General features: G+C 34.7%; 1 long non-coding RNA gene across 1 annotated transcript in view; it reads right to left on the bottom strand.

The window, feature by feature from the left end:
* Positions 1-19,937, bottom strand: part of LOC146997025 (uncharacterized) — a 36,925-nt gene extending 16,988 nt beyond the window's left edge. The window contains exons 1-3 of the long non-coding RNA XR_015040988.1: positions 19,630-19,937; positions 8,433-8,485; positions 2,855-2,916 (exon numbers count right to left, since the gene is read on the bottom strand). This is a non-coding gene — a long non-coding RNA (uncharacterized LOC146997025). The remainder of the gene's footprint in view (positions 1-2,854; positions 2,917-8,432; positions 8,486-19,629) is intronic.
* Between the last annotated feature and the right edge of the window lie 6,200 nt (positions 19,938-26,137).

The following is a 26,137-nucleotide window of genomic DNA, read 5'->3' as shown; positions in this document are numbered from 1 at the left end:
AAATTATGAAGATTTCACTACCTGGTTGAAATAAATACAAACACATGTTGGATACTTCGCAAAAGTATCGATGTGAAATATTACTTAGTAAGCGGTAAATAAGATGAAGAAAGAAATCTATGATAAACATTTGAGCCCAAATGCAATTTCTACCTAAAACTATGCGTTGAGAAAAAATATTTACACCAATTATATGTAAATAAAAGTCTATATGAAAAAGATGTTCTATAATAATAAAATATCGATGTAAAATATTACTTAATAAGTGGCAAATAAGATGAAGAAAGAAATCTATGATAAACATCTGAGCCCAAATGCAATCTTTACATAAAACTATGCGTATGAGAAAAAATATTTACACCAATTATGTAAATAGAAGTCAGCACTTTTTATGACAGTCTATATGAAAAAGATGTTCTATAATAATAGCCAATGCAGAATTTTATTCAAAGTGAATTTTACTAATTTGCATTCGTATACATTTAGTGTTAAATTTCACCTTTAATAACTGCTCACTCTTAAATGTACTCAGTGGCGTAACTAGAACTCTTGGGCCCCTATGCGAAAACATTTTTGGGCCCCTTATTAAATTTACAGTACTTTTAAGACTGGTAAGGGGGTGGATATATATTCTGCCAATTGCAATAAAAAGTGAAGTGCACAACTAGCTATTATAGCACTCCATATACAAGTTAGAGTTATGCGAGATATATATCTCTGTCTCACTGTACACATACGTATGCACATATACGCGAACGTACAAATGTCATGAAAAATCCCTTTTGAATCCGTTTTAAGCGCATTTTATAATCCTTTTTTAAAGGAAGAGCCCTTTATTCTGTCCGTACGTACAGATGTCACGAAAGCAAACCGTAGAAATGGATTTGAGAACGGTCAAAATGGATATTTCCGTTGAAATATGATACCCGACATTTTGGTATGACATAAATATTGAATTCAACTTTTATGGGGGCACCTTGCCCTTGATCATATTATTTATAAAAGAATGCGCATTTTTTAAAGTTTAATCATGTGAATGTAGTTCAGCAGAACATTCAAGGGCCCCTTAAACCTTCGGGCCCCTATGCGACGGCACTCTTTGCATACCCTTATTTACGCCACTGAATGTACTGTCTACACAAGAAATACTCAGCGTTATAAAATTACCTTATTCACAACGAATGTATTCCATTTATTCACATATAACTTTTAAACAATGGATATAATCAGATCATACACAATATGTATTCTGAATCTTACACTTAAAAAATCAAAAGAATGCAAGCTATGAAATAAGAAAAGACGCTAGAGTCATTGTAACACTTTCAGTCCTTCTCAGCTCAATAAAATTAAAAAAAAAAAAAAAAAAAAAAAAAAAAAAATCTGAAATGTTTCAGATTTTAAATTACGTCCAAAGGGGCGTTTTTTAACATTTTGTGTGTTACCTTTATTTATTAACTATCATGTTCCTCGCATTTAAACCATAAGATCCAGTGCAACAGCAATATCGCAAAATAGTTTTAAAACGAGCATATCTTTAGAATTTCCGATACAGAGACTCACGCGCTGGAGATAAAAATGTTTTTTCTGCACAACGTTGCCATTGCTCGCTTTGAAATCCTTGAGTTTGTTAATCAAAAATTCGTCAAAGTTTTAAAAAATAGGAAATCGATCATAAAATTTCAAATTTCAAATTAGGTCTTCCACATGCTCATACTCGTTGGAGGATTACGTTATTCAAAATTCGATGACTCTATGTACCGTTATTTTATGACAATGTGAGAAATATACATACATTTACGCAGATTTTCATTATTTAATTTCTTCAAATATAATGCAGGACTCTAACATTTTATGGCAACAGTTTGAAAAGTGAACCGACATTTATCCGTCCGACGCAAAATGCCAAAACGAAACTAATAGTCCTTTGGGATTCAAATCCCTTTGGACTAAAAACCTATACACTTGAATTTTCTTAATCCACAGGTGTTAGTAAATGCATGATATTCGAGGTTAATTGTTGCTCGAGTCATTAATTCGAGGTTAATTGTTGCTCGTTTTAAATAAAAATAACTCTAAAATTCAATTTCGAAATTCAGTTTATTCCGCATGGGTGTAAAATCACAGCGAACCCTCTCATATCAACTAGTTTCTTAAGATTAACTAACGAAAAGTGTTAGGTTTAGTGCAAAATATCACGGCGAGCGCCACTACTGTCTATTACTTTAAAATAGGTTATTTTCCGCCTCTGGATTTGCCTCATAACCGTGGAAACGACAGCTGCAGCAGATGATGAAAGCCGCCTAATTCTTTTCCCTCCACTTTCACACTCTTTCCATCACTTTTTCACATAAAGCGTGCAAATGAAGACTAATATAAACTTCAATCTCAAACCAGGAGGGGAAATAAATGATGTGTGGTTAGGACGACACGCGTTACTATCGCAAATGGAGAGGGCTGGCAACCACTTTGGACTGATTATTTTAAAGTGACAGATTATAGCATTTGCCGTAGATCTAATACTTTAAATTAGGCTCACCAGCAGCATAGTGGTAAAATCGCTGAACACTGGTAGTTTGGTTCTGGATTTGAATCCTGGAGAACATGCTGGCTGCATGGGCGTTTTCCTGATTTTTCCCATGTGTAACGTGTATACGAGCTAGTTTCCTTTAGAAAGGCTTCCATGAAGGCATCCCTCTCCTTAGGCAGATAGCCCTCGAGTGCTTTGCCATAATCAAATAAACCAAATGTAATAATTTTAATGAACTAGCTGGTTCACCAACAGGTATAATACTTTCTTTCTTATGAATAATAAAATTATCATGATAATTAGTTATAGAAATGCACACTTTACCTGGAGCGCTGTTGGAGATGATATTGGAGAAGCCAAACCAATTTTACGGTAGTACAAGTAACCTTAAATAAAGATGTAATTTCTTTTATTAGCATTAATCCTCTTAGTGACATTAAATTTAAATTTAAGTTTTTAAGAAATAAATTTCGCCTTCATCTTCTAATTTCATCAGAACGAAACAAAATGAATATAACCAAGAAATATTAATATTTTTTAAATACACTGGCTAAACCTTTTAGGAAACTTATATGACTGATATGACAATATAGAACTTGACTATATACTATATATGACTTGATAATATATACTATGTATGACTTGGAATATATATTACTATATATGACTTGGAAAATATATATTTAAATGACTATATACTATATATGACTTGGGAAATATATATTTAAATATGTCAAATTGAGAGCCTTTGTAGAATACGTTTACAACATAGATACAAGTTCCAAAAAGAGGAATTAGATATTTTAAAGTGAAATATTTGTTTCCTTAATATTGCGTTCTGCAGAATTACTTTGTTCTAAGTTTTCTAAACGAATCAGTATCAAGTATTAAAAGAATTTAGCAGAGCTGAGACTTACAATATACAAAGACGATTGTTTTAATTGTATAATATTGACTGCTTTACAGTTGTTCCAGTGGATTGAGGAAAATAATTACAGTACAAAGTCCGTAATCCGGACTCGTCGGGACTTCGGCAATTCCAGATTAGGGTTTTTTCCGGATTATAGATCATCAATTTAAATCTGGTAAGATGGCATGCAGAACTTATACAATTAAAAATATGAAACCGTAATTTATGAAATAAAGAACAACTATGATCTAAAGGGCATCAAAATTTACAAAAAAAAAAAAAAAAAGCTTAATATTTATTTGTTTACTTTATTAAACATTTCTTTCAATGTAACTTGTTTAAGTTGCTTCGTTTTTTGTGCTAATACTTTCTCTCGAATTCTCTCTTCTATAAACAGACCTAATTTCTTGTTCAGTTACAAAGTTCCACTGTTCAAATCCTGTAATTGCTGTGTCGAGAATACCGACTAACTTGTCAATCGAAATTTTTTCGTTTTCAATAATAACCTCTCTGTCACTTTCATCACTATCGGAAGAACTCATGTGTAAACACTTTACTAGCTTTACGCGCATGCGTAGCGGACGCGCGCATCAAACGCGCATGCGTAAGTTTGTGGCTTTGAGGTCCGGATTATAGATCATTCCGGATAATGGACATCTGGATTACGGACTTTGTACTGAATTACGAGATTGACAGAAAATGCCAAATATTGAGTATACATAATCATTGACGGAAATGTAATTTTTTTTTTTTTTTCAGAAATAAAACTTTTGAACTGAAATATGCTGTAAGAAAACAAATACAGTACAACTCGCTTATAACGAGCCCTGATTTAACGAGAATCCGGATTTAAGGAATAAATCGAAAATACTTGGTTGGTACAATCGAAAACACTGGTCGCTTTTAACGAGCAAATTCGGTTATAGTTAGCAATAGTTTTGTGATTCATACAACTTTTATTGAGTTCCACTTCTTCAGGTCAGCTAATCCTTTCTTGGAAAAATTTCTTTAACATTCCGAAGTCAACCGAAGGTTAATGAAGAGTCATAAGTCCTGCGCATGCATGACGGCGGCTTCATTTTATCTTGGAGAGTGATCAGGTTTCAATTTTTCTTAATGATTTCTTCAAGTGTTATTCAGCCTATGGACCAAGGAATCATCAAAAGTTTTACATCAAACTTGATGCACCTGATGATTTTGATGCTTCTCGATAGGAGAGAAAAAATAGGAACATCCTCAAATGTTAATGTAAACGTACTCGAAGCGATACATTTAATGAACGATGCATGGAAAATAACGTTACATCAACATGCATTACCAATTGCTTCCATAAAGCTGGCTTGGACATTTCTCAAGTGAGACAAATCACTAAGAAAGAAGAAGACATAGACGTCTTGGAGAATTTGGAAATGAACAGAGAAGAATTTGAAAATTATATGTATGTTGACGCAAATGTTGTCAACTGCTTCCAAGGATATTGTGGCTGCAAATTGTGGCAGACGGAGAAAATAATAAAGCGGCGTTGATAAACGCCACGAATGTGAATAATTTCAAGCTGAGCCGCCCCCAACGTCCTCAATGGCTTTTTCAGTGTGAAGAAGAACTTCAGAAGTTTTTCGAAGCCAGGGGTGCAAATGACGAAGTTTTTCGGGCCCTGAGTCTACTCCAAAGAACAATAACACAAGAAAGAGACAATCAGGCAGTTCAAAGTAAATTATCCAGCTTCTTTTGTACTGCATAGAAATGAGGAAAAAAAAATCAATAAAAAGAAATTCTGAAAGGTTTCATATTTTAAATTATTTCCAAAGAGGAGTTTTTATAACATTTTGCGTGTTAACTTTATTTATTAGATATCATGATCTTCGCACTTAAACCATAAAATTCAGTTCAAGAGCAATAACATCAAATAATTTTAAATTGAGCGTATCTTTAGAATTTCTGATACACAGTCTGAAACGCTGATGATAAAAATCCTTTTTTTCTGTACAACATTGACATTGCTCGCTTTGAAATCCCTGTGTTTGTTAATGAAAAATTCGTTAAAGTTTTGCAAAACATGAAATCGATAATAAAAAAAATTCCAAGTTTCAAATTTGGGCTTCCAGATGCTCATATTCGCAATAGAATTACGTCATTCAAAACTCGATGGCTCTAGGTACCTTTGTTTTATCACACTGTGAGAAAAATACATACATTCAAGCAAATTCTTCATTATTAGTTTCTTCAACTATAATACTGGGCGATAATATTAGGTGGCAACAATTTGAATAGTGATACACCGTTTATAGTGATTAGACACAAAATCGCAAAACGAAACCAATCATCCTTTAGGGTCAAAGTCCCTTTGGACTAAAAATAAACACCAAATACAGGTAAAAAAGCAATTTTTACGATTAAAATTACAGTTTTTATGAAAAAAAAAAAAGCCATTCGACCTGCGGCAAGAAGATACATTTTTCGGTGCGTAAAACTGAATGTTTACTTTTGATCCCACTCGGTAAAAAGATACTGAAGGTGCAAAAACTGAATTCAATATTCTACTGAATTTCAAATGCAAAAAAATAGTGGTTCGTTAGGCTTAACTCGCCAGTTTTAAACTGTGGATAATTCTACAACCATTAAACCACATAATTCAATCACTTTTAAAGAAAAAATGCACAATTAACCTATATATAATAATTTAAAAAGTATGCTCGCCGAGCCTGGTAACAGAGTGAGAATATATACATACAACTGGCGCAGCCGATTCCAGCAAAAACGGGAGGTGCACATCTACATGTTACAACAATCCCATATCCAAAATTTCAACGTTGTACCTCTATTTCTTCAAGTTATGAAAGATAAATACATAAATACACACAAAAGTCAAGTAAAAGTCTTTTCTGAGTGCATTTAAAATCGAATTTGTAATCCTTTTTGCAAACAACAGTCCTTTATTCCATCCATACATACAGATGTCACTCGAAAGCACCTTTCAAGTGGTTTAGAGAGCGGATGGAATGTATATTTTTGTTGAAATATGATACACGAAATTTTTTGCGATTACAATACTTTATTTGCATCGCACAATGAAGTAAACATACAAGTGCTAATCCTAAACTAATCACCAAACTAATCCTTTATTGTTTGCTTTTGTTGTCTGGCAGCAGTATATTTTTTTAAACAGATTAAAATTTAATTTATAAAGAATTTTACATTTAAAAGTGCCAAGCTCCGTTTCCACGTTTAAATTAAATATAACATAAAAATGACGTAAATAGGAAACATGGAAAAGCTAAAATATACTAGAACAACCATTCAGGGAAAATAAAGAAATGGAATACACTGGTGTGCAAAAATTAAGGACGAGACGGTTTTTTTCAATATAACTTTGTACAAAAGCTTTCCAAATCAACACATTTAATAGCGTAAGATCCCCAATACGTAAGGACATGAGTAATGTAAGCAACACTTACTAAAAGAGAAATCAGAGAGATAAAAAGAAGCTTTATTGAAAAAGTAGCATGGAGCGCAATGCGACTGAAGACCGAAACATGCCTGTGATGGGTGTCCAGCAAGAAATATCCGGTCTTTAATAGGGGATATGATCTCCCTTGACTGCTAGGCAGGTTTCACAGCTTCTGCCTATGCTGAGAATGAGGGTGTCAATGAGTTGTTGAGGTATTGCTGCCGATTCGTCTTGCAGCGACAATCGAAGCTCCGGAATCGTTACTGGTGGTAAGGTACGAGCTGCCAAGCGTCTGCCTAGAAAAATCCCATACATGCTTGATGGGATTGAGATCCGGAGATCGTGCCGGCCAATCCATACGTTCAATATCCTCACTCTCTAAGAGCTGTTCGGCAGCTACTGTGCGATGACATGGTGCATTGTCGTCCATGAAAAGGAACTGCGGACCAATAGCGCCTCTAAAAAGACGCACATATGGAAGAAGAATCTCGTTACAATAACGGGTCCCGTTGACTGAACCTGCGTCGAAGATGTGAAGGTCTTTACGGCTACCAAGCCTGATGCCTCCCCACACGAGAACACCGCCACCTCCATACCTGTCCCTTTCAATGATGTTCGAGGGATGATTGCGGCTTCCCCGCTCTCTCCAGATGAGTATGCGATGAGAATCGCTGCTCAGACTGAATCTGCTCTCATCTGTAAAGAGTACTCTTCCCCATTCATTGTCTCTCCAATTCCGGTGTTCCCGGCACCACAGAGAACGCCTTCTCCGATGGGCAGGCGTTAGAGGTACACACCGTACAGGGCGTCGTGCAAACAGACCACCACCGTGCAGTCTTCTGGCCACGGTAAAACGCGATATCAGTCGTCCAGTCGCCTGTGTCGTGTGTCTAGCGATTTCTCCCGCTGTCTGCCGCCTGTTTCTTCTGGCCTGTAAGGCAATATACCGGTCATCTGCGGGTGTGGTTCCTCGTGGATGACCACTACTAAACCCTCGGATAGCTGTTCTTGTAGTTTGAAATTGTCTCCAAAGTCGTGAAACGATGCTGTGAGCAATTCCGAACTCTGCAGCCACACTTGTCACACTGCGGCCTTCCTCCAACTTCCCAATGATTCAACCTCGGGTAAAAGCATCCAGATTTCGTCTAACAGATTCGCCATTTCTCGCTGAGGCAGCAACTCAGTGAGTGATTTTAACTGCTATACGGCGTGCAATCTCTTTGCCAGAAATACTGATCTTACACCGACAACATGCTTTATACTACTCAGACACTCCCCCATTACGTCTACCTGCATATCTGCGCATGTGCTACCGTACATCACCTTACTTAATCTCCTGATTGGTCTTTCTGTCCGCTCTGCCTCTTCGTTCAGCTGATATGCTAATTTTTCGACTTCGTCCTTAATTTTTGCACACCAGTGTATATATAGAGACTTCCATTCTATATGTTCCGCAAAATTTTAAAATAACAAACAGATTTCATTTTAAATGCAGAATTTATTAATACTCTTATAAAATTTGAATGATAAATTATAGCACTTACTTTTCGTTGATAAGCAGCATAACATATTCACACCGCACAGGATTTTACCGCTCCTAAAATAGAATAATCAGAAAAAAAAAGCCAAAATAAGAGATCGAAGAATAATACATCTAGAACAAAAGTAAAACGAACTATATATACAAAGAGCCTTGCAATGCATACAATACGGAAAACTTTCAGGATAACAATTAAATTTTATTTAAAATGCAGATGATAATATACTCACTTTGACAATATCGAAAATTAATAATAGCATCGTCCGTTGACAATTATCGGACAGGCAGTTCCTATTTTCAAAGAATTTTAGCAAAGTGTCTAAACCACATTTGATGATTCATCGCTTTCAACAAATATGCCAAATTTCAAACGCGCAAATATATAAATTCACGCATATCTTCGGAAATTTTGGATTTTAAATGTTTTTAAGCATTTTTTAATGGAATTTTTGGATTTTTATGAAAATTAAGGAATTTTGAGAATTTCTTTTAACGAAAATTTGATATTGTGATATGTAAATATATGTTTTAATTTCTTAAGTCCCCTTTCCGTGGTGCATTGTAGTTATTATAGAAACGTTTCAAGATGTCTACTATGAATGATAGAGATTCCTTTAATAAAAGTGAGAGTACTTTTGAACAAGACATGAGTAAAACTGATGTATTGAGTGTTATTCAAAATCTTTATGATACAATTGATGTAATGAAGGAAAAGCGGATCGCAAAGAACATTATTCATGACCTCTCGTCAGGTTTGTCTTTTATCGCTAGATGGGTAGAGAAATACAGCCTGAACCAGATTGAACTTGAGAACTCTAAACATAGAGAAGAAAATTTTACCGGTATATTTGAAGAACTGAGGGAAATCAAGAAAATGATTAAAAGCAGAGATGACCAAGTATGTAGCGGTCCTTGTGAGGTAAAAGAGACCGGAGAAAATGATATGGATGATATGGTCTTACAAAAGAAAGAAAAGCACTTCTATAAAGCTAAGAATAAAGATAATGAAATTTTACTAAGATCAGTAGACAAAAGTAAAGATGTCTACGAGGAAGTCTCTAGGCAACTTGATCCGGGCAAATTAGGCATTGGAGTTATTAACGCTTTTACAAGAAAAAAACGGTGATGTTGTGGTTAGAATGAAGGATAAATATGAAGTCGCGGTCTTATAGAAAGCAATATTAAAAGAAGATAAATTAAAGGATGTCGTTAAGACCAGGAAATACAAATTTATAAAGACAAAAATTATAATTTATAACGTTGGAGATTTTGTGGAGGATTCGGATATTTTGCGTAAGAGGATTGCACATGCGATGGACACTGCACTAGAGCACGTTTTCGGCTCCAGACTTCCGAAAAAGGGGTTACACATCGTGTTTTTATGGTTTCTTCAGAGTGTCAGAGTTCTGTATTAGAAGATGAACGATTCGCATTGGGATGGAAATCCTATGCGAGCCGTTTATACTTAAACCCAAAGAGATACTCAAGGTGTCTTAGATATGGTCACACTAAAAAATTTTGCAGGTTTGATCTACGATGCGCTACAAGTTCTCTGAAACATGAGAAGAATGAATGTAAGCGTGAAGAAGTTAAGTGTTGTAATTGTATCGAATACAATGAACAATATGGTACAGTATTTGATTTTATGCATGATGCTTTTTCTAGATCTTGTTCAGTTTTTAAAGAGGAAATTAGATTTTTAAAGGATCATTTAGATATTTGACATTTTACTTATGATTTATGCACTACGGTGGGGACTTTGCCTTTTGCTGTTTATTTGTTTCCGCTGCTCCTCGGACTGCTATTTATTAAGAAGAAAGGCTTTTCTATCCCCCTGGTGACGCGTAAGTAAAGAATAAAGCTATTTGAAAACTGGTGTCTTGACTGATTATTTTAGTTTTATATTACCATTTTATCATTGAAAATATTGTTTTAATTATCTTGATTTTAACTGTAAATAGCTTTTTACCTTAATTTTATTGATTATATTCTATTTTGGATTTTAACTCTTTTTACAATTTGAATTTTATTATGAACATTTTAAACATAAACTTAAATCACTGCGCCGCTGCGGCATGTCAACTTACAGTTTTGGATAAGGTCTTAAATATTGAGCCAGATATTATCACTCTGCAGAAGCCTTATTACATTGGGGACAACATTGCTTATCAATGTAGAGACTGTTCATTACAAAAAAGGAAAAACCGCCATCATTGTGGTTAATAGAAATCTAAAATTCTATGTTGAACACGTTTCAGATATAATTACGTGTATTAGCTGTTACAATCGAGATGGTATAATTTCAGTTATCTCTATTTATTTCTCCCCTGCTGAGGACATTGAAAGTCATTTAATGAGTTTAGAGAATGTTTTAAAAGATATACACAATGAATTTATTTTAGTTGGTGATTTTAATTCAAAGCATTTTAACTGGGGGGCTCCTCTATTGGACCAACGGGAGATTTTAACAATGGACTTTATTTTACAAATGGACTTGGTTCTTTCAAATGAAAGCGACTCTGCTTCTACTTTCTCCTCATCAGTGGGAACTGGATGGACAGACCTAGTTTTGGGCTCGTGCGATATGAATTTTGAAAAAGTTAAGATGGAAATACTCGATATAGACTCTTTAAGTGATCATCGCTATATTTTGCTGGATCTGTCTTGTGCCATTAGAACTGAACAAAATCGGCTAATATTCTCTAGATATAAAGGACGAGTTAAAAAATTTATTAAGAGATTATATCCACGTTTGATTGAGTTTGAAAACAGAATTATTAGTTGCGGTCCACCAGAAGAATTGGATTCTGTCATTATGGAGTTTGAGACCTATTTACAGGGAGAAATGATGGATAAACTGAGGATAAAGTCAGAGCGAAAGAAACATGAAATTTCTTGGTGGACCCCTGCCCTTCCAAGGCTTAAAAGAAAAGTTAGAGCCTATAGGAAGAGCTATCAGGTCTATGGTATTCAAGATTCAATAAAAATAGAGAGAAGAACGCTTCATAAAAAATATTTGGCCATTTATAAGAAGGCGATTAAAAGAACAAAATATGAATTCAAGCAATGTCTTTTTTCTGCGAAACAGAGATTACTATGATAAATTCTATAGAATTGCTGCAGATAAAAAGAAGAAGAGAATGATCTTACATAGAAATGGTGGCGGTTCCCCAGAGGACTATTATCGAAGACTCATAGAAGATGCCCTCGATTTAAATGAGAATTACAGCGATATTATTATGGATGACTCAGAGGTAGATATGGATGATACAAGAGAAATGAATTTTACCGTTAACGAAGTTAATATGGTTATCTCCAATTTACGTGACAAGATTGCCCCCGGACCGGATGGGATTGGGGTCACATTGGTTAAATCCCTTTATGAATTTTTTCCTTCACTTTTGATCATCTTGTACAATCGATGTTTAGAGTTTCAAATCTTCCCTACCACCTGGAAGGAGGGAGAACTCATTTTAATCCCTAAAAGTAATGGAAAACTCAGACCGATATGTTTGCTCAAGATTCTGGGTAAAGTTTACGAGAAACTGTTGATCAATAGACTACAATTTTTGATTGATAGGGATGAAGTAATATAAGATGACCAATATGGTTTTAGAAAAGGAAGGAGTACAGAATTGGCACTTTATAAAGTGGTTGACGTGATAAGAAACAAAAGAATTGAGACATCTTTTGCAGTTCACCAGAAGGACTAGAGACAAAAAGGAAGCGCGGACAATCATTAGATTCTTTGGTATTTGCATCGGTTCGGATCTTCTTGTTACTGGATTCGTCAACAATTTCAGTATCTTTGTCATTTTCATCGGTACGGATCTTCTTGTTAATTGATTTGTCAACAATTTCAATATTTTGGTTGGTGTCATTTGAGTCAGTTTTTTTAGAATAAAAAGAGAAGCCATAATTGAAAGAGAAAAAATTCGGGTCCGACGGCCCCGCCCAGCACGGAGCCCAACAAGGGAACACAGATTCCTGTGTTAGGGCTAGCCGGACCTATACGCAAACTGAAGCCCCACAGTCGGCTTTCCCGAAAGAAGGTACTCCCGAGAGCTTGACCCCAAGCCACTGATACAAGGACTAGTGACCAGCCGATTGACACCCGTGAGGACGACTAAGGTGCCTCCCGTTTAGCTGAAGCAGAGGCCAAAGCAGTGTGTTGGGGACAGTACCTCGCCCCTCAACTACCAGGACCCTCCTTTCCAGCGACACGGGTCTCCACGCACGGAAAACACGTGAGCAGTTTTCCCCCCACTCGAAAACTAGAGACAAGGTCTGTTCCAGTCTCTCGTGACGAGCCCCAAACTTCGTAGAGAGAAACCACAAGGGAGAAGGGAAGGGAAAAAGTTCCAGCCAAGAGAGAAGAGACGGAAAAGAGGATAGATAACTGGGGCCCCAGGATCGTGACACCCGTCTCATTAAGAAGATGATCCCCTGAAGGGCTAGGGTACCTCGGGATTGCCACACCCGTACTCACAAGAGTGAGCCCCCTGAGGGGTCTATTAGTTGAAAACCATCTTATATATATAATACAGTCCAAGTAAACTCCATTTTAGATCTGTATACCAATTAATTGTCTGTTATTATTGATAATCTTCATAATGTCTCTTGAATAATTTTGCAATATCTCATATTTTAGATTTTTCACATCAAATGTTCCATATTTGTCTCTCACCCTCTTGGTAAGAATATAAGTCTCAAGGAAGTGTTCAGCGTCGCCAAACTGATGACATATAAGGCAATTTTCATTGCCCTGGAGGTGAAATCTTCTCAAGTAATAGGGAAACCTACCGTGTCTTGACAATAGCTGATTAACATCTATATCACTGTAGAATTTCATTTTATTGACAACTTGTATTTCTTTCAGGTACTTAACTTTTTTCCCGGAGGAATCCCAATTTTCTTTCCATTTTTTATTATAATAGTCCTTCATGATCGTAATCTTCTTCCGCCTTGCGGGTTTTATAAATAAATAATCTGATCCATCCCCCAGGGCAGCTTCTTTCGCCAGTGCATCCGCCCTCTCATTACCTGTATGTCCCACGTGTGCTTTTATCCAGTGTTACTGTAAAGAATGCTTATTGCTAGCAGCAAAATAAAGTGTCTTTACTTCTTCTAAAAGAACATTTTTGGCTCTGGCTGGGAGAGCGCCATCAAGACCAAAAGAGCATCAGAATAAATATGAATACAATGTCGATTATTAAGTCCTTCAGTAGTCCATCTGATGGCTTCTTTTAGTGCAATAATTTCAGCCTGGTACACAGAGTTGATATTATTCATTTAAAATTTTTTATTATAAATCCCTAAATTATAAAAATAAACCACAAATGCAGACCCGAAGCCCCCCTCAAAACCAGAGCCATCTGTAAATATATCTATTTCATTCATTTCCAATCTGTTATAATCAAAATTTATACCATGAAATATATTTGGATTTATTCCCTTAAAAACTGCATATTTAATAAAATCAGAGCACACTTTAAAAATCATTGTATAAAATAAAATCCTGTAAACCATTACCCAATACAAATTTTTCATAGTAAAATTGATAATAGATAGAGAGAGGGGGTACACCGGCAAGTATACACAGAACCTCCGTTGAGACAGTTCTAAAAGCTCTAGTGATGGTCAGAAGCCAAGCTCTCTGCATAGAGTCCAATTTAGTCCGCAATCTTATAAGCTCCCCTGCTTGAAGTCCCTATGCACCTATTCCGTAAATAATCTTAGGTAAAATGACGTTAATATAAATCTCTCTAAGGGTGGTGCTTTTGTTAGTCAAGGTACCTGGAGTAAAGGTACTATTATAAAATGTCGTAACTCTCTCAGTCTTCCTTTGAATATCTTTAAAGTGTGGGATGAAATTCAGTATACGATCTATAATAACCCCCAGATACTTAATCTCATCTTTGAATTTAATATTTCTTCTTTCAAACTTCAATTTCGGCGGTCTTGTTTGTGCGCCACCCATAGGAAAAAAATAGCTTGAATCTTGTCCAAATTGAACTGAATTTTCTGTTTAAAGCTCTATTTATTAAATAATTCATCAACTATTTTGAATCTTTGTTCTAATTTTTCAAGGGAGCACTCATAGGACAAGACCATGATATCGTCAGCGAAACAAATAATCTCCGTGCATGGTAAATCAACAAGTATTTCGCTTATCATGAGGCTCCAAAACAAGGGAGCACTGCAGGAGCCTTGTGGGCATCCTTTCTCAATTCGATAATGTAAAACAAATCTATCATAGTCGTCTTGATATATGACTGTTCTGTTCATCAAATAATTTCTTATTAGACCAAAATGTCTTCCAGTAATTCCAGCCTTCTGGAGAGTGGAGAGGAGTAAGGACCAAACGATAGCATCAAAAGCCCCATGAATATCGAATGATATTAAGGCAACATGGTAATCATTCTTTTTCTATCTAATAAAATTAACTGTGTGATATAGAGCCAAATCAGTCGACTTTCCCTTCCTAAAACCGTATTGCCTTTTGCTTATAAAATTCTCAGTATCAAGGATATAACTAATTCTATTAGTAACAAGTTTATCAAGAATTTTTGCAAATACTTTTAACAGGCAAATAGGACGATATCTTTTACCTTCTTTAGGTATCAAGATAATTCTTCCAACTTTCCAACAGTCCGGGAAAGCCACCAAAGACAAACATTTATTATACAGAATAATAAAAAGAGAAGGATAAAATTCAAATAATTTCTTAATAATATTGGCTCCAATACCATCAATTCCAGGGGCAGATCTAATCCTCAATTTTTTAACAACACAATAAATTTCTTCCTAAGTAAAAAAATCATCACAAACAGTGTGGTATCTTCCGGTACTTCTATTTTCTTTTTGATTATCATTTCGTTGTTCACATTCAAAAGTTTCATCTTCTTCTCCAACAACATCACAGTCGTTCAATTTTAAAATTTTTCTTATTATTTTATCATAATAATCTTCAATTTTATGAAAATCATTATTACCCTTTTCTAAAATTATCTTTTGTCACATTTTGCTAGTGGCAATTTTATAATATTTATCATAATAAACTGTATTTTCTAAAAAAGAGTTTTCTCTAAAATTCCTTTTAACTTTTTTAATCAGTTTCTTGTAAATTGCTAAGTTTCTTTTATATCTTATTCTTCTTTCTATCCGCAATCCCTCAGGTATATTATTAACTTGTGAGCTTTTTCTCAGGGCTCGAACTTTCCTTCGTTGAACATCCAAGGCCCCAGTCCACCAGGAAACATGTTTTCGATAATTACATGGTTTTTTTAATCAACAAGTACTTATCCATTTTTTTTCTATGATTTTCCATTTCAAAAACAATATTATTCAAATCCTCTGAGGTTTTGACCAAACTAATTTTATCTTCAATTTTACCAAGAGCAATTCGACTTCTTTTAATCATACTTTTGATTCTATTTAAATCTCTTGAATAAATTTTTCGTGTACTATTCTCCATCTCACAGTTTCCAATTTTAATTAACATATACCTGTGATCACTGAGTGTCTTACTGTCCAAAACTCTCACTTTATCAATATCCATATCTGGAGAACAAAGGGCCAAATCAGTCCAACCTTGACACACAGGGGACAAAAACGTTGGTGCAAGATCTTGCACATTTAAAAGTTTCAAATTATGTTGTATAATAAAATGGTAAGTTAAAACTCCCCTACTATCCATTTCATTCGCCCCCAATTAAAATTCTTTGAATTAAAATCTCCTACTATAATAAAACTATATGTATATAATCTAAAAGAACTTTCCAATTGACTTAAATGAGTATCTAAGTTCTCTGCAGGTGAGAAATAACTAGAAATGATAGCAATACGTGTGTGTTCCAAATAAACAGTTATTGCCACTATACAATCTTGAACAACATCGACTGTCAATTCTAATCTTTTATCTTCTACAATAATCGCGGCTCTACCATCAATAGCATTAACAACTCTCCACACAGTCAGTAGTTAAAATCTCTTTATTTTAGGTAAATTCAAGAGCTACTTACCAGGGGTGAGGGCAAAATTCTTCATCTGTATCTTGTTCCAGTGTATAATATTTACTTTATATCAATCAGAACAGGACAAAGTATAAGATAAAAAGTAATATAAAATATATAAAATAGTCCCGGCCGACAGTACAATAATCAGAATTAAATATCCAAATGTGTTTTTAGAAATTTCATTTCCTCAATGTAAACACTACAGTCTACCGAAAAAGCATCACGTGAAATATCAAAATTTGTATTAAATTTCTTGTTAAACTCTTTGCAATTTATGGAACAATGAGATTCACTCTTACAAGAAGATTTATGATGTTCTCTTGAGCAAATACTACATATAACTTCATTTTCTCAATCTTTCTTTGTGTGTCCAAAAGACAGACATCTCACACATCGCTTCGGTCGTAGAAATAACTTTGTTGAGTAAGACTTCCATTCTTTAAGTAGACGCTGATCCTCCAAGACCTGCTTTTGACATTCACTATTTATCAGGAAAACTCTATGGGATACTTCTTGTTCAGTGGCCTTAATTTTAAAAATTGGTTTAACACATTCCTGATTGCAAGAACAATCACACTTCATAGCTGCAACAGATTTCTCATCAGACAGAGCATCAGAAACATTATAAATAATTAATTTTGGTCGTATAAATTTACGCATTCTAGGTAAAACCGATCCATTGAATTTTTGATTATTTACTACTTCCTTTTCCAAAACTCTGCATTCTTCTTTATTCTTCAGCTGTACCACCATCTCACCCTTTCGTCTGCAATAAGATTTTACAACATCAATTCCCATATCGCTTGGATTTAAATTTTCACGGATTTCATCATAAACGTCTACACCTTCTTTCAAAGGTTTCAAAATAATTTCATTATTTTTTTCCTTATACAAGTTTTTCTTCTCCTTATTTCTAATTTTCTTACTCCTGACCTCAATCCCTTTGTTTTCCATATTCTTCTCATCTGCTCTAAACCTATCCCGAAGATCAGCAATTCCATCCAAGACACGATCTAATTTCTCTTATGTTTAGAATTTTAGATCTAATTTGTCATCATGTTTAGAACTATTCACTTGATATAAGTATCTCTTGGATACCCACTCCGAAGTGTAGATATTTCCATTACTCAAAGACTCAGCCGACATCTTCGGAACACGTTTTTCTCTTAAAATTTCTACAATACTACTCGGCTGATCTTTGGAATATGGTAACAGGTAGTTTGGCGACATTTTGGAGGCGATAAAGGTATACCCAGGACTTTGGGAATAATGTGAGAAGTACTCAGTTCCGATTACGCATTATTTTGTGTGAGGGAAATGAGAGATCATGAGATATGTCATGCGACATTAATAGACGAATCACTGTTCTTTAATCGGAAAAGGGGGTATATTTGTAAAAATATCTGCTGTACTTTATAGCAGTAGTTTCATTCTATGTTCTGTGAAACAGTGTTGTTTAATATTTGGATCCCATGGCCGTATATAAAGTAAATCCGAAATTTTTATTACGTTTATGTGTAGTTGCAAGAAATCTGGTGAAAATGGACATTTTGTGATCCGCCATACACTCAAGATTCTGTAGAAGATTAGGTAAGTTAGTATTTTTAATTATTTGAGGATACTATTTTTATGCATTGTTCTAAATGTAAGGAGTAAATAAATTAATATGGTATTATTTGAAAATTGTTATTAGCAATGATTTAGTTTAAAGTAATTAGGATTGTAATCTAATTTTTATTAATTTAATGTATGTGCTTATTTATATTTTAAGTAGTGTTTTTTAGTTTAATTATATTTTAATTTAATGATCGTGATTTTGAGAGTTATATGTTTGTAGCATTTTGGAATACGTTTGAGTAGAAGTAAATGTGCATGAAAAGAACTTAAGTATTTGACACTAAGTATTTGTAACCATTTTTAATGTTTTGTTATGAATTCGTTGGTGACGTTTATAATAGATAATTTAGAGGTAAAAGTTTTTGGACATTTTATTTACATATACGTGGAAATGTTCATTTTTGGATAGGGTATATACTTTTTCGCGATCAGGTAATTTCATATATGTGCTTTTTACCGAGTTTAAAGATTCACAAAATTTTCCTGCATTTTCGCGCAAATTTTTGTAATTTATGAGAAAATAGCAGTGTAGATGGATAAAGTCAAGAGGGTGCGCAATGCCATTTTTGTGAAATTCTGGGATGTTTTTTTAAGTAAAAATAAGTCGACGTGTACATGGTTACTGTGTATGTGCGATTTTGAAAAACGCGGCAAGGAGTTTGCGATTATGCACTTTTTCCCAATTTTGCAGTTAATATTTGTCATGATTAAGCAGTTTTGTTCCATAAAATTTCTAGCATAAGTGTAATTCGGCTAGCAGATTCTTGGAAAAAGTGTTGAGTAAATAAAAAGAAAAGAAACATGTCTTTTCTTCGTGAAGACAAAATGGCAACGAAAAAAATAGGGGGTTGCTGTAGCAGAGTTGGTCGCCAAAGTTTCGCCAACAAATCGCCAAGTTACCATAATCCAAAGATCAACCCACTACTCATTTGTTTGAGAACTGAAACAATGTCATCCTTACTATCACTCTTAATTATCTCCGTAAGATCTTCAGTATTACTATTTTTTAATTGAGACACTGTTGGCCAAGGGACACAGAAATAAGCTATATACAAATAAAAGTCAAATAAATATAAAAAATAGCTATAAAATACTAAAATCCAATTCTTCAATGCAGCAAAGTTTCTTGAAAAAATTCTAAAAACTCTAAAATTCAATAAAACATCCTTAAAACAGTAAAATCAGTATCTACAAAGCAAATAAAAAATTTTTGCAATAAAAACGAGAGTTCTGGCATCTGAATTGAACAAATTGACAAACGGGCTGAAAGACGTCTAAAACGGTGCACCAAAAATTGGCATAACTTCCTGTCAACGGGCAAAAATACTCACTGATATTATGCACCAAACGATTTTCCTTCAAATAACATAAATCTTCAAATCTAAACAAATGTCAGCCTCGTTAGGCCTAACTCACTCAACGTTTTTAAGTTTAAATATCTCTAAAACCATGCAAGATAGAATTGTGCTTTTAAGTATATGCACAAATAAGACATGTAAGAATATAAAACATCAAACAGAATAAAGTTGCATGAAATATTCATCAAATAATCAATGTTTAACTTACTCGTCCATGCGAGTGGGGCGTTTCCGTGTAAGTAAAATTTAACACCATCATATCTTGAAAAATATCTAATTTCAGAACATACAATATACCTTTTTCGAAAGCGGAACACACAAATTATACGAATTTTACACTCTCACAAGCCACAAATTAATATGCACGGAGAAAATACAACTTTAATCGAGAGCACCAAAACCTAGGGCGGTATCTGATCGCCTTCGAACCTCTAACTTTCACAAATTTTATAATAGAATTGAAAATCATCCTTCAGATCTTATCAAAAACACAGGCATTCCGCTCAACCGGTGTAATTACGGGGCGCAGCCCCCAGCCCACCTAACCAAGACACGCTTGGTCATATGACTCTTCACGGGAGCTAGCCCATCCAACAACAAACGACGAGCCAGCGATCCAGCCGTGCTCAAAACACTCAACAAGAGAACAAAAAACAAAAGAGAAAAACTACAAGCCCCGGAAAACCAAATCATCAGGAACCGAGTAACAAAAAGGTTAGTAAAAGGAAAACGAAACAAAATAATAAATACGACCAGGGAAATTCACTTTATCCCTGGACCTAATACATTCATACAAACGAACAGAAACAAATAATAATAACTGTTAAAAACAAAAAAATAAGACGACATAAAAACATATAAACACATATACATACATCATTCACACAAAAATGCCTATGGCTTCTTTAGACGAATTTAGAATCCTCATAATCTCTTTAGAATATTCTTCAAGATTCTTATAGTTTTTCTTAAAATCACTGTGAAATTGTTTTCGATATTTAACCCTTGCGCTCCCGGTAATACTACAGTCCTCAAAAAGTGTTTCGAGTCTCCCAGAGCGTTACATAGTTTGCATTTATCATTATCCTGTAATCCGAATCTCTTTAAATATGCTGGGAAGCGACCGTGTCCTGTTAGGATCTGATTAACATCAATATCTATATACATTTCCATTTTCTTTCCTAAGTTTATATTTTTTAGCAAGCCATAATTTCTACTAGAGTGTTCCCAGCTAGTTTTCCACTCATACAGAACATGATTAAATAAAACGGAGGTGGCCCTTCTTTTAGAGTATGGGATGTATTTAACAGTAACATTTTTATCTAATATCGCAGCTTTTGCCAATTCATCAGCCCTCTCATTCCCATCATAACCAGCATGAGCTTTCATCCAGTGAATTTTAATATTATGAATGTTTTTCAATTGTAAAAATAAATTTTTTATATCAAATACTAAACAATTTTTATTTTCAGGGCCCGAGAGGGATTGCAGTACAGACAAGGCATCGGAGTAAATATTTATACAGTAACCAACTCTTAAAGTTCTTTTAATCCAATTTAAAGCTTCAAATATACAGAGTTCATAGCATGAAGTTTAAATTTCCAATTATGGATCTCAATGCCATAGAAAAAGACAACAAAGGCTCCTCCAATACCACCCTCGAGCCCCGAACCATCTGTATAAATATCCAGTTCTTGATGTTTCAAGTAATTACAATCATAAAAAATCGAAATTCTATTAGCAGGATGTGTATAAGTATCATCAAAACCTCGGAAAGCATCGCTGTTAATAATGCAATCATCAATATTTATTTCGTCAACCAAATCATTTAAAAGTAAAAACTTTTGAAAATAAAATTTATATTGGGAAGAGAGGGGAGGAATTCCTGCAAGAATACAGACCACCTCCGTAGAAACAGTTCTGAAGACTCTAGTAATAGCCAGCATCCAGCTTAACCGGTATAGTGGTTAGCGTCACTGACTGCCATGCCAAAGATCCAGGCTTCGAAATCCGAAGAAGACATGGATGTTTATAAATGTATAGTGTCGGCGTGGCATGGGGGCACTCTATATATGCGGAGAACTGAAAATTCTCTTGTGTGGATTGGTGGAAGGGGAGAGAGGTTGAAGACCCTTCGTTTCATCCCCCCCGGGTGCTCTCCATCAAAATTGGGAGCGGAACTAAGCTATCCCTACGAAAAACTTCGTTTCTTACGAACCATAGTGCACCCAGCATGGTTCTTATGATTTTGTCTGAAGAGGATTTCTGTTCGTGCGAGAAGCTGCCGCCCAAACTGGTGATCCATAAGACCAGTCATGAGTTATGGATCACCATTTTGGTTCGTAAGAAACGAAGTTCTTCATAGGGATATCAAAATCAACACAATAGATGAAGAAATCTTAAAGTTTGTCCACAAATTTTATACTAGAATTGAAAATCATCCTTCAGATCTTATCAAAAACACAGGCATTTATGATTACTTAATTACTCAGCCTTATAAACGAACGCGGACAATTCATCACAATGTTAGTTGGTAGCATTTGTATATATTCATCATCGTACTTTATTCTTTATCACTTAGTATTTACTCAAGTTTTCGCTATGCTTCAATATTTGGACTATTGAATATGAACTTTGATTGACGTCTTAGCACTTATTTCATTCTGTAATTAATCAAGAATTCTTAGTCTACTACTTTAATTATTTGCAACTGTATTGGATGCTTAGCGGCCACACCCTTATACTCAAGTTTCTTATTTATCTACAGTTATCCTGCGTCTATCATTATACTGATATATTTCTATAACAGACATTGTAAGACAACAGTTCTGTGCATTAGTTTTGTATATAGACCATGATTTTAACATAAAGCAACATGTGTATCTTAAGTTCGTTTCACCTCAGCCAATCAACATCATGGTATTTGCACATGTAATCAGCACTTCACTGATTTTACGACGATAAATATGTAGTTACATTCTCGACACATACATGGAGCCACATTTGCAATAAACTTCTGCGAAAAACAGATGTAACTCAAGAATTTCATTCTCTACCAACATGCACCTATTCGGGACAAGCAATACTACATTATTTAAAGCATTAAATGGATTATATCAGGTCAAGCAATGTACTTTCATTAGTACGACACTTGAAGTATAATGCTACGACCTGAGCTACATCTCAGTCTCACCTGTAAAGGTGCTCAAGGCGCTGGCGTTACTTACGCTCCTTGCCACGAGGTATTTCATGGGATTGTTCTGCTGTTACTGTCAGACAAGTGAGATAAGTCACAACCAATCAAATGCAGTTCTATTTCGGAAAAGCCAGTCGTCCAGTTTACTAGCTACTCCCAAAGCCGCCGCGTGGGTATTAGGCAAATTGAAAGTTGGCGCCATTTATGGGGTTCTGTTGCACTCATACAAAGTGCTGCAAATTACGTGTGAAATACTCTTTTACAATATTCAAAATTTGACTTTCGAACTGAAAAGCTTTAGAATTATAATATTAAAACACGTGTTTGTCTTAGTGTTTTTTATTATTTCTTAAATTTTAAAAACTAAGCAATGATAAAACATTTTTTAAGTAAAATATAAAAATTAGAAAAATATATTCAAATATTGATTTCCTAGTTTTAGCAGCTACAAACGCGCGTATCAGTTCCTTTACATTTAATTTATCCAAAATTTGGCTCTCTTTGGATATCCGACCAATCCGATAATTTCTCCGGCGCCATCGTAGATCGCATGTATTTTTTTATACTTTTAAAGTTTTGAAAAACTTCCTTCTCCAGTAGCCACCGAAACTCTCAGGTTTAAAAAAATCCGTAAAATTTATTGAAATATTTGAAAATGTATCCGTAAGATCATATGTTTTCATAAATATAATTAAAAACATCAATATGTAACAAATCCTCTTTGGTAAAACGTCGCAAAGATTTTATTTCTTCAAACAAATTTAATCCGTCAGTATTCTTTTCATTAAAATTTTTAGTATCCATTAACTTCTGTTCTAATCCTCAACAATGCTTTAAAATTTCTTTGTCACTCTAGTTTTTTAAATTAGGTATATACTGAATTGAAGTAAATGCAATGTTCTTTTAATTGACTGAATATTTCAATAATTGAAGAAATAGTAGTGTCTAATATTATATTGTAATATTCAACCTTAAATTTTTGTCTCGGATTCTTGATTGGTTTGTTCATCTTGAAGTAGTTTCTTTTTAAACCTGTTTCGACTTAAAACCTGTTTCGAAAAAAAAAATCTGTTTTGTTTCGGCTTAAAAGGAGTTTTTTTAAACCTGTTTCGAAAGTCAGTATCCACCCCCAAACCATCAGCAACGATACTTGCATTGGCAATTGCGTGTTCATACCCTTCATCAGGTCTACGGTTATTGAGTTCTGATATAAGATTTTGTAAATTGTCAGTCACGATTTGTAAATAACATTTAGAGTTTTGCATTATTTCATTTACCACATTTACTAAATTTAAATCATCGTGTCAGATGTTAAAGGAACAAATAAATTTAAACGTCAAACCATCTGAATCAACTCTTTTGCTTGCGTTCTTAATTCTATGTCTCTTATTTGAGAGCAAAGAGCAAAAGAGTTGATTCAGATGGTTTGACGTTTAAATTTATTTGTTCCTTTAACATCTGACACGATGTTTTAAATTTAGTAAATGTGGTAAATGAAATAATGCAAAACTCTAAATGTTATTTACAAATCGTGACTGACAATTTACAAAATCTTATATCAGAACTCAATAACCGTAGACCTGATGAAGGGTATGAACACGCAATTGCCAATGCAAGTATCGTTGCTGATGGTTTGGGGGTGGATACTGACTTTCGAAACAGGTTTAAAAAAACTCCTTTTAAGCCGAAACAAAACAGATTTTTTTTTTCGAAACAGGTTTTAAGTCGAAACAGGTTTAAAAAGAAACTACTTCAAGATGAACAAACCAATCAAAAATCCGAGACAAAAATTTAAGGTTGAATATTACAATATAATATTAGACACTACTATTTCTTCAATTACTGAAATATTCAGTCAATTAAAAGAACATTACTTTTACTTCAACACACTATATACCTAATTAAAAAAACCAGAGTGACAAAGAAATTTTAAAGCATTGTAGAGGATTAGAACAAAAGTTAATGGATACTAAAAATTATAATGGAAAGGATACTGACGGATTAAATTTGTTTGAAGAAATAATATCTTTGCGACGTTTTACCAAAGAGGATTTGTCACATACTGATGTTTTAAATTATATTTATTAAAACAATCTTACGGATACATTTCCAAATATTGCAATAAATTTTACGGATTTTTTTAACCCTGAGAGTTTCGGTGGCTACTGGAGAACGAAGGTTTTCAAAACTTTAAAAGTATAAAAGACTACATGCGATCTACGATGGCGCAGCAGAAATTATCGGACTTGTCGGATATCCAAAGAGAGCCAAATTTTGGATAAATTAAATATAAAGGAACTGATACGCGCGTTTGTAGCTGCTAAAGCTAAGGGAATCAGTATTTGAATATATTTTTCTAATTTTTATATTTTACTTAAAAAATGTTTTATCATTGCTTAGTTTTTATAATTTAAGAAATAATAAAAAACACTAAGACGAACACGTGTTTTAATATTATAATTCTAAAGCTTTTCAGTTCGAAAGTCAAATTTTGAATATTATAAAAGAGTATTTCACATATAATTTGCAGACCTTTGTATGAGTGCAACAGAACCCCATAAAGGGCGCCAACTTTCAATTTGAACAAGGGCGCCTAATACGCACGCGGCGGTTCTGGGAGTATCTAGTAAACTGGACGACTGGCTTTTGCGAAATAGAACTGCATTTGATTGGTTGTGACTTATCTCACTTGTCTGACAGTAACATCAGAACAGTCCCATGAAATACCTCGTGGCAAGGAGCGTAAGTGACGCCAGCGCCTTGAGCACCTTACAGGTGACACTGAGATTTAGCTCAGGTCGTGACATTATACTTCAAGTGTCGTACTAATGAAAGTACATTACTTGACCTGATATCATCCATAAGGCTTTAAATAATGTAGTAGTGCTTTGTCCCGAATGGTGGGATATTTAGTAACTCTGACTAAAATGCCGAAGGGATGGGAGTCGAATCCCGGAGAAGGTTTGGTTGTTTGTAAATGTATACTGTCTGTGCGGTATGGAATTACTCTGAATATGGAATGAGCCGAAAGTCCTATGAAGAAGTTGTTGGTAGGGAAAAGGAGTCGGAGACCCTAGGGGCGCTCTTGCTGAATCTTGGTGGCAAGAGTGAGCTAAGTCGGACTACCACCTGTGTGATGTTCAAGGCTGTTGCTAACGGCAGGCGCATATGAATTCTGTATGCTGTCCAAGGCTCTTCCCAACGACAGGAGCCTATGACTCCTTTATGGTGACCAATGCTCTTGCCAACGACAGGAGCCTATTACTCCTTACTCCTTTATGGTGTTCAATGCTCTTGCCAACGACAGAAGCTTATCATTCCTTTATGGTGTCCAATGCTCTTGCCAACGACAGGAGCCTATCACTCCTTTATGGTGTCCAAGGATCTTGCCAACGACAGGAGCATATGATACCTAGCTACGATGAATATCGTGGGCTTATGCTGACCATTGACAGCCAAGCGAGATTGGTAACAAAAATAGCAAGTCTTAAAATGCATTATTCTTAAGAAACAGTTAATT

This window comes from Stegodyphus dumicola, chromosome 5, assembly GCF_044657685.1.
Source record: "Stegodyphus dumicola isolate Sdum_Otavi_A_Nest chromosome 5, ASM4465768v1".
In the NCBI taxonomy this organism is placed as follows: domain Eukaryota; kingdom Metazoa; phylum Arthropoda; class Arachnida; order Araneae; family Eresidae; genus Stegodyphus; species Stegodyphus dumicola.
Note: the sequence above shows the minus strand (reverse complement) of the source record. Positions and strands in the feature narration are given on the sequence as shown.